Source organism: Nyctereutes procyonoides, unplaced genomic scaffold (assembly GCF_905146905.1).
Source record: "Nyctereutes procyonoides isolate TBG_1078 unplaced genomic scaffold, NYPRO_anot_genome, whole genome shotgun sequence".
NCBI lineage: Eukaryota > Metazoa > Chordata > Mammalia > Carnivora > Canidae > Nyctereutes > Nyctereutes procyonoides.
In genome coordinates, this window is record NW_026575047.1 from 56793951 (window position 1) to 56805004 (window position 11054).

Here is an 11054-nt window from a genome sequence, read left to right on the forward strand (position 1 = left end):
ACCAGTCCTTTTACTGATGTTTCTTTGATTATATCTTGGTTTGATAAAGGTCATCTTTTAGTAAGTTCCTCAGGAAGAGGTCAGGCATATGTATCTCCTGAGTTTTGTTCATATTTTAAACTGTTTTCCTATATCATTGATATTCAAAGGATGGCTTAATTGGATTAAAAAATGTGGTTTACATTTTGTCTTTGATCTTTATGTATATGATGATCCATGATTTCATTACTTTTGTTGCTTTTAAGAAATCTGATGGCAACTAGATTTTCTGTACTTTGTGAGAAACTTTGTCTTTTAACACAGAGTCAGATTTTTAAAAATCTTAATATCTAACAGTTTTACTAGGACATGAACTTAGATTTCCTTAGTTCACAGGAGACCCTTTCCAACATACAGATTCAGATCTTCTTTTATTGCCATATATACTTTTTAGTAATATTATATACATATTTGGAAATATTATATGTGTGTGTGTGTAGTTATAAGACTAAGTAGAACCAACATAAATTCATCATTAAGAGCAGAAGTGATATATTTAAGATCAGGCTTGAGCAGATCTAAACATTACAAGTAAGCTCTAATAACAACTGTCTCTCACCTCCATGTTGCCTCTCTCTTAGCTCTTATCTTTGAACCAATGGAATATTTTGTATGACCAGCCGGGAGAAAAGAAAAAATATATATTTGAATTGATTTACAGTGGATCAAGAGATGTTGTTGGCATGATCAGAAAATAAAAACACAGTAGTGTGGGGTCGGAAAGATCCCCCCAATGGTAAAACTTTGTATGCACATCATCCACTTTTTGTGGAAAGAGAAAATGGCTATACATGGTCTTATGGGAAATCACAAGTGACTTAATTAATTGGTGAGGAGCTCTAAATAAAATCATCCTAGATGGTCAGAGACTAGGAGCATTTCTTCAAGGTTGGGACAAAAACAAAGATCTTCACTCTCTTTATTTCTTTTCAGTATTTTCCTGGAGATCAGCCAGTGAAATTAGGCAAGACAGAGAAATAGAAAGCATTTGAATTAGAAAGGAAGAAGTAAAAGCATCATCATTCATAAGTGAAAAAATTTATACCCTACTATATAAAAGGAATCCATGTGAATCTATAAGTAACTTTTAAAATTTAGCAAGATTTTTGGAAACAAAATCAGTATACAAAAATCAATATTCTTTTTATATAATAGCAGCAAGAAACTCAAAAATGAAATTTAAAAAACAAAGTTATCATAGCATTGAAAAACCACAAATATGGAGTAATAAATGTACTAAGCGGTATAGTAGTCCTCAATACAAAAAACTATAAAAAAATTACTGGGCAATATTAAATGTCTAAATATATAGTTATTCTATCTTTATATATTCATTGATTAAATATTTTCCAGATGTCAATTGTCTTTAAATCAATGTACAGATTCAATACAACTTAATAAAATGTTTCATCATTAGTTTATGGAAATTAACAAACTGATTTTATTTATTTGTTTATTTTTAAAGACTTTATTTTGTCATGAGAGACACACAGAGAGAGGCAGAGACATAGGCAGAGGGAGAAATAGGCAGAAATAGGCTCGCTGCAGGGAGTCTGATGTGGGACTCAATCCCAGAACTCTGGGATCACATCCTGCACTGAAGGCAGGTACACAACTGCTGAGCCACCCAGCTGTCCTTATTTATTTATTTATTTATTTATTTATTTATTTATTTATTTTAAAGATTTTATCCATTTATTCATGAGAGACACAGAAAGAGATGCGGAGACATAGGCAAAGGGAGAAGCAGGCTCTCCTCAAGGAGTCTGATGCAGGACTTGATCCCAGGACCCCAGTATCATGACCTGAGTCAAAGGCAGATGTTCAGCCTTTCAGCCACCGAGGTGCCCCAACAAGCTGATTTTAAAATTCACATAAGATGGGATCCCTGGGTGGCGCAGCGGTTTGGCGCCTGCCTTTGGCCCAGGCCGCGATCCTGGAGACCCGGGATCGAATCCCACGTCAGGCTCCCGGTGCATGGAGCCTGCTTCTCCCTCTGCCTGTGTCTCTGCCTCTCTCTCTCTCTCTCTCTTTGTGACTATCATAAATAAATAAAAATTAAAAAAAATTGAAAATAAAATAAAATAAAATAAAATTCACATAAGATAAAATAGTTTAGAATACATTTAACAAAAGAACATAAGACTTCACAATGAAAATTACAAAGCATTACCAAAAAATTAAGAACTCAATAAAGAGAACACTGCACCCTTCCAATTGGAAGATTCAGTCTTCTTAAGATGTGAATTTTTTTCCCAAGTTAACCTATGGATTCAATGCAATTTTTTTGGCAGAATTAACAGGATGATCCTAAAATTTGTAATACAATGCAAATTGTGTATAATGGCCAAAGTAATTTTTAAGTGCTTTTCTGTTTCTTCTTTTATATACTACATGATTTCAAATTATATGATAGAGCTAAGGTAATCAAGATATTGAGGTATTTATAAAATGATAGATGTGTAAATCAATGGACCAGAATAGAGAATTCAGGAAAAATTCACACATTTTCGGTCAACTGATTTTCAAAACAAACTGCCAGAGCAATTCAATGGAAAAAGCATGGTCTTTTCAGCTAATGGTGCTGGACAACTAGACATTCATGGACAAAATAAGAACTTACACTCCTACCCCGAGCCATATATGAAAATTAACTCAAAGTGAATCATTGACATTAATGTAAGAACTAAAACTATAAGACTTTAGTAAAAAAAAAAAAATATATATATATATATATATATATATATATATATATATATATGAAAATTTTTGCTCCCAGGGTGGGTAAAGGTTTCCTTGATATGGGGCACCTGGATGGATCAGGCAGTTATGTGTCTGTCTTTGCTCAGGTCATGATCCCAGAGTCCTGGGATGAAGCCCCACATCAGGCTCCTTGCTCAGTGTGGAGTCTCCTTCTCCCTCTCCATCAGCCCTTCCCCTTCCTTGTTCTTTATCTCTCTTTCAAATAAATAAAATCTTAAAAAAAATTTTTTGGGGGGCGGGACAAGATGGCAGAGTAGGGTCCCCAAGTCACCTGTCCCCATCAACTTACCTAGATAACTTTCAAATTATCCTGAAAACCTACAAATTTGAACTGAGATTTAAAGAGAGAACAGTTGGAATGCTACAGAGAGAAGAGTTTGTGCTTTTAACAAGGTAGGAAAACATAAAAAAAAAAAAAATTAAATAAGAATCCAGTGAGGGAGGGGCCCCCACGAGGAGTCGGGCTAAAGCCAGGCAGCAAAAGTCTCCAGGACAGGAAAGCACAATCCCAGAGAAACAGGAATTTTAAAACTCTGCACCGGATTCTTCCCAAATGAAAAGGTGCTTAGTAGAGAACTCAGGCAGAACCGCAGGAGAGGCAGAGGAGCCTCCAGGTTCCTGGGGTCACTAACAGAGGAAGTGCGCCAGGGGGAGAGCATGACACAGACTGTGGGTCAAGCTCGGTAAAGGGCTAGAACGCGCACCCCGCCGGAGCCTCGGGAGAAGCTCAGGCGGTGGCTCCAGGCATAGGGGGCTGTGCCCTGCTGCCTTCGGGAGCCCCGGTAGAAGGACAAATCCAGCACGGCAGGCCACAGATCCCAGGGCACTGGGGGACACAGCCCAGGATCCTCCGCTCCCCCAGGACAGGTGGAGGAGGGGAAGGGCACAGCACAGCAAGGATGCTCCTGTCACTGAGCACCAACAAGCTGTGTCAGTCAGCGCTACCTGCCACTAGAGCATCAGGCCAGTGTGGACTGGGAGACTGCAGGAGTTACTACGGAAATTGACTCCAGAGCTGGAGAGCTGGCTGCCACCAGTGTTGTTGTTCCTCCTGGTGTCACCCTGTGCCTGGGATGGAGGAGGGCTGCGAGGGAATGGGGGCCACACAGGATAAACAGCTCCCACTGAGCTGTGTACCTGGCAGAGGGCAAGGCAGCTCTCCCAGGTGCACACACTTAAGAATCACCACAGCAGACTCCTCCCCCAGAAGACTGGTTGGAAGGACAGACGAAGAGCAAGTTCTTAGCCCAGCAGCCCTGGAAAGCTCCATGGGAAGTTGAGGGACTTACAGTATATAGAAACAGTATATAGAAAAAAAAATGCCTTGCCTTTTCTTTTTCTTTGTTTTTTTTTTCTTCCTGATTCCAGTACAACTCGATTTTAGCACTCTATACTGAGCAAAATGACTAGAAGGAAGAACTCAACACAAGAAACATTAATCTTGCCCACAGAGTTAAAGAATTTGGATTAAATTTGATGTCAGAAAGCCAATTTAGAGGCACAATTATAAAGCTACTGGAGGATCTGGGAAAAAGCATAAAGGATTCAAGAGACTTCAGACTGCAGAATTTAGATCTAATCAGGCCTAAATTAAAAATCAATTAAATGAGATGCAATAAAAACTGGGGTCCTAACGACAAGGGTTAATGAGATAGAAGAAAGAGTGAGTGACATACAAGACAAGTTGATGGCAAGGAAGGAAGCTGAGGAAAAAAGAGACAAACAATTGAAAAACCATGATGAAAGGTTAAGTGAAATAAATGACAGCCTCAGAAGGAAAAAATCTTTGTTTAATTGGGGTTCCCGAGGGCACCGAAACAGACGGAGGATGAGAAAGCATATCTGAACAAATCATAGCTGAGAAATTCCCTAACTTGGGGAGGGAAACAGGCATTCAGATCCCAGAGATAGAGAGATCCCCGCTCAAAAATCAATAAAAACCATCCCATACCTCGACATTTAATAGTGAAACTTGCAATTCCAAAGATAAAGAGAAAATCCTTAAAGCAGCAAAAGACAAGAGATCCCTAAATTATATGGGGAGAACTATCAGATTAACAGCAGACTCTCCACAGAGACATGGCAGGTCAGAAAGGGCTGGCAGGATATACTCAGGGTCCTATATGAGAAGAACATGCAGCCAAGAATACTTTATCCAGCAAGGCTGTCATTCAAAATAGAAGGAGAGATAAAGAGCTACCAAGATAGGCAGAAACTGAAAGAATATGTCACCACCAAACCGGCTCTCCAAGAAATATTAAGGGGGACTCTGTAAAAGAAAGAGGAAGCCCAAAGAAATAACCCACAAAACAGGGATTGAATAGGTCATTTCAATGACACTAAATTCCTATCTTTCAATAGTAACTCTGAATGTGAATATGCTTAATGATCCCATCAAAAGGAACAGGGTTTCAGACTGGATATAAAGCAAGACCCATTTATTTGCTGTTTACATCACACCCATTTTAGACCAAAGGACACCTACAACCTGAAAATGCAAGGTTGAAGAACCACTTACAATTCAAATGGTCCTCAAAAGAAAGCAGGGGTAGTAATCCTCATGTCAGAGGATTGAACCCTTTATCCCAAGACTGTAGTAAGAGATGAAGAGGGACAGTTATATGATACTTAAAGGATTGATCCAACAAGAGGTTTTAACAATCATGAATATTTATGCCCCTAATGTGGGAGCTACCAAGTATATCAATCAATTAAAAACCAGAGTAAAGACATCCTTAGATAATAATACACCAATACTAGGAGACTTGAACATGGCACTTTCTACAAATGATAGATATTCTAAGCATAAAATCTCCAAAGAAAAAAGAGCTTTAAATGATACACTGGACGAGATAGATTTCACACATATCTACAGAACTTTACATCCAAACACAAATGAATACACATTCTTCTCAAGTGAACATGGAACTTTCTCCAGAATAGACCACATACAGGGTCACAAATCAGGTCTCAAATGATATCAAAAGATTGGGATTGTTCCCTGCATATTTTTGGACCATAATGCTTTGTAACTTGAACTCAATCACAAGAAGAAATTGGGAAGAAATTCATACACGTGGAGGTTAAAGAGCATCCTGCTAACAAGATGAAAAGGTCAACCAGGAAATTAGAGAAGTAAAAAGATTCATGGAAACTAATAAGAATGAAAATACAATCATTCAAAATCTTTGGCATACAACAAAAGCAGTCTTGAGAGGGAAATACATCGCCATACAAGCATCACTCAAAAAACTGGGAAGAACTCAAATACACAGGCTAATCTTGCACCTAAAGAAACTGGAGAAAGAACATCAAATAAAACCTACACCCAGCAGAAGAAGAGAGTAAATAAATATTTGAGCAGAACTCAATGACTAGAGACCAGAAGAACTGTAGAACAGATCAACAAAACCAGGAGTTGGTTCTTTAGAAGAATTAATAAGATAGATAAACCATTAGCCAGCCTAATTAAAAACAAAAGAGAAAAGACTCTAATTAATAAAATCACAAATGAAAAAGGAGAGATCACAACGAATACCAAGGAAATACAAACAATTTTAAAAACATATTATGAGCAGCTATAAGCCAATAAATTAGGTAATCTAGAAGAAATGGATGCATTTCAGGAAACCCACAAACTACCAAAACTGGAACTGGAAGAAATAGGAAACCTGAACAGGCCAATAACCAGGGAGGAAATTGAAGCAGTCATCAAAAACCACTCAAGACACAAAAGTCCAGGGCCAGATACCTTCCCAGGGGAATTCTATCAAACGTTTAAAGAAGAAACAATACCTATTCTACTAACGCTGTTCCAAAAGATAAAAACAGATGGAATACTTTCAAACTCGTTCTATGAGGCTAGCATCACCTTAATTCCAAAACCAGACAAAGACCCCACCAAAAAGGAGAATTACAGACCAATATACCTGATGAACATGAATGCAAAAATTCTCAACAAGATACTAGCCAATAGGATCCAAAAATACATTAAGAATATTATTCACCATTACCAAGTGGGTTTTATCCCTGGGATGCAAGGCTGGTTCAACACTCATAAAGCAATCAATGTGATTGATCATATCAGCAAGAGAAAAAACGAGAACCATATGATCCTTTCAATAGATGCAGAGAAAGCATTTGACAAAATACAGCAATCATTCCTGATGAAAACTCTCCAGAGTGCACGGATAGAGGGAACATTCCTCAGCATCTTAAAGCCATCTACGAAAAGCCCACAGCAAATTCATTCTCATTGGGGAAACACTGGGAGCCTTTCCCCTAAGATCAGGAGCAAGACAGGGATGTCCACTCTCACCACTGCTATTCAACATAGTACTGGAAGTCCTGGCCTCAGCAATCAGACAACAAAAAGACATTAAAGGCCATTCAAATTGGCAAAGAAGAAGTCAAACTCTCCCTCTTCCACCAATGACATGATACTCTACGTAGAAAACCCAAAAGACTCCACCCCAATATTGCTAGAACTCATACAGCAATTCGGCAGTGAGGCAGGATACAAAATCAATGCCCAGAAATCAGTGGCATTTCTATACACTAGCAATGAGACTGAAGAAAGAGAAATTAAGGAGTCAATTCCATTTACAATTGCACCCAAAATAATAAGATATCTAGGAATAAACCTAACCAAAGGGTAAAGGATCTATATCCGAAAAACTACAGAGTACTTCTGAAAGAAACTGAGGAAGACAGAAAGAGTTGGAAAAATATTCCATGCTCATGGATCAGAAGAATTAATATAGTGAAAATGTCAATGTTACCCAGGGCAATTTACACATTTAATGCAATCCCTATCAAAATACCATGGACTTTCTTCAGGGAGTTGAAATAAATCACCTTAAGATTTGTGTGCAATCGGAAAAGACCCCGAATAGCCAGGATATTATTAAAAAAGAAAACCATATCTGGGGGCATCACAATGCCAGATTTCAGGTTGTACTACAAAGCTGTGGTCATCAAGACACTGTGGTACTGGCACAAAAACAGACACAGAGATTAATGAAACAGAATAGAGAACCAAGAAGTAGACCCTAAACTTTATGGTCAACTAATATTCAACAAAGCAGGAAAGGCTATCCACTGAAAAAAGGACAGTCTCTTCAATAAATGGTGCTGGGAAAATTGGACATCCACATGCAGAAGAATGAAACTAGACCACTCTCTTACAACATACAGAAAGATAAACTCAAAATGGAGAAAGATCTAAATGTGAGACAGGATTCCACCAAAATTCTAGAGGAGAACACAGGCAACACCCTTGTTGAACTTGGCCACAGCAACTTCTGGCAAGATACATCCATGAAGGCAAGAGAAACAAAAGCAAAAATGAACTAATGGGACTTCATCAAGATAAAAAGCTTCTGCACAGCAAAAGAAACAGTCAACAAAACTAAAAGACAGGCTAAAGAATGGGAGAAGATATTTGCAAATGACATATCAGATAAAGGGCTAGTATCCAAGATCTATAAAGAACTTAGTGAATTCAACAGCAAAGAAACAAACAATTGAATCATGAAATGGGCAAAAGACATGAACAGAAATTTCACAAAGACATAGACATGGCCAACGTGCACATGATAAAATGCTCTGCATCACTTGCCATCAGGGAAATACAAATCAAAACCACAATGAGATACCACCTCACACCAGTGAGAATGGGGAAAATTAACAAGGCAAGAAAACACAAATGTTGGAGAAGATGTGGAGAAAAGGGAACTCTCTTGCACTGTTGGTGGGAATATGAAATGGTGCAGCCACTCTGGAAAACTGTGTGGAGGTTCCTCAAAGAGTTAAAAATAGACCTGCCCTATGACCCAGCAATTGCACTGCTGGGGATTTACCCCAAAGATACAGATGCAGTGAAACACCGGGACACCTGCACCCCGATGTTTCTAGCAGCAATGTCCACAATAGCCAAACTGTGGAAGGAGCCTCTGTGTCCACGGAAAGATGAAAGGATAAAGAAGATTTGGTCTATGTATCCAATGGAATATTATTCAGCCATTAGAAATGACAAATACCCACCTTTTGCTTCGTCATGGATGGACCATGAGGGTATTATGCTGAATGAAGTAAGTTAATCAGTGAAGGACAAACATTATATGGTCTTATTCATTTGGGGAATATAAAAATTAGTGAAAAGGAATAAAGGGAAAGGAGAGATAATGAGTGAATATATCAGTGAGGGTGACAAAACATGAGAGACACCTAAATGTTGGAAATGAACAAGGGGTAGTAGTAGGGGAGGTGAGCGGGGGGTTGGGGTGACTGGGTGATGGGCACTAACGGGGGCACTTGGCGGGATGAGCACTGGTTGTTACACTATATGTTGGCAAATTGTGCTTGAATAAAAAAATAAATTAAAAAAAAAGATTATTCCCTATGACCAAGTGGGATTATCCCTGGGATGCAAGGTGGGATCTACACTCATAAAACAATCAATGTGATTCATCATATCAGGAAGAGAAAAATCAAGAACCATATGATTCTCTCATTAGATGCAGAGAAAGCATTTGACAAAATACACCATCCATTCCTGATGAAAACTCTTCAGAGTGTAGGGATAGAGGGAACATTCCTTAAAATCTTAAAAGCCATCTATGAAAAGCCCACAGCAAAAATCATTCTCAGTGGGGAAGCACTGGGAGCCTTTCCCCTAAGATCAGGAACAAGACAGGGATGTCCACTCTCACCACTGCTATTCAACATAGTACTGGAAGTCCTAGCCTCAGCAATCAGACAACAAAAAGACATTAAAGGCATTCAAATTGGCAAAGAAGTCAAACTCTACCTCTTCGCTGAGGACATGATACTCTACATAGAAAACCCAAAAGACTCCACCTCAAAATTGTTAGACTCATACAGCAATTTGGTAGCATGGCAGGATACAAAATCAATGCCCAGAAATCAGTGGCATTTCTATACACTAACAATGAGACAGAAGAAAGAGGAATTAAGGAGTCAACCCCATTTACAATTGCACCCAAAAGCATGAGATACCTAGGAATAAACCTAACCAAAGAAGTAAAGGATCTATACCCTAAAAAGTATAGAATGCCAATTTGAATCCCTTTGGAACCCTCTCGCACTGTTGGTGGGGATGTGAAATGTTGCAGCCACTCTGGAAAACTGTGTGGAGGTTCCCAAAGAGTTAAAAATACCTGTCCTACGACCCAGCAATTGCACTGTTGGGGATTTACCCCAAAGATACAGATGCAATGAAACGCCGGGACACTTGTGCCCCGATGTTTCTAGCAGCAATGTCCATAATAGGCAAACTGTGGAAGGAGCCTTGGTGTCCATCAAAAAATGAATGGATCAAGAAGATGTGGTTTATGTATACAGTGGAATATTACTCAGCCATTAGAAATGACAAATACGCACCATTTGCTTCAACGTGGATGGAACTGGAGGGTATTATGTTGAGTGAAATAAGTCAATCAGAGAAGGACAAACATTATATGGTCTCGTTCATTTGGGGAATATAAATAATAGTGAAAGGGAATAAAGGGGAAGGGAGAAGAAATGTGTGGGAAATATCAGAAAGGGAGACAGAACATAAAGATTCCTAACTCTGGGAAAGAACTAGGGGTGGTGGAAGGGGAGGAGGGTGGGGTGTGGGAGTGTATGGGTGACGGGCACTGAAGGAGGCACTTGACGGGATGAGCACTGGGTGTTATTCTGTATGTTGGTAAATTGAACACCAATAAAAAATAAATTTATTATTAAAAAAAGAAAGAAAAACAATTAGCAAAAATCGAGCCTTGGATATACCTCATTGGCTACGATACTGCCACTGTGCAAAGCTTCATAAAATAATCAATGTGATAGATATCAACAAAGAAAAATCAAGAACTGTATGATCCTCTCAATAGATTCAGAGAAAGCATTTGACAAAATACAGCATCCATTCCTGATCAAAACCATTCAGAGTTGGGATCCCTGGGTGGCGCAGCGGTTTGGCGCCTGCCTTTGGCCCAGGGCGCGATCCTGGAGCCCCGGGATCGAATCCCATGTCGGGCTCCCGGTGCATGGAGCCTGCTTCTCCCTCTGCCTATGTCTCTGCCTCTGTCTCTCTCTGTGTGTGTGACTATCATAAATAAAAAAAAAGAAAAAGAAACATTCAGAGTGTAGGGATAGAGGGAATACTCCTCAGTATCCTTAAAGCCATCTATGAAAAGCCCACAGCAAATATCATTCTCAATTGGGAAAAACTGAGAGCCTTTCCCCTA

The 11054-nt window shown here is 39.1% G+C and overlaps 1 pseudogene; it reads right to left on the reverse strand.

The window, feature by feature from the left end:
• Positions 1-10565: 10565 nt before the first annotated feature.
• Positions 10566-10630, reverse strand: LOC129510667 (U4 spliceosomal RNA; annotated as a pseudogene).
• Positions 10631-11054: the final 424 nt, after the last annotated feature.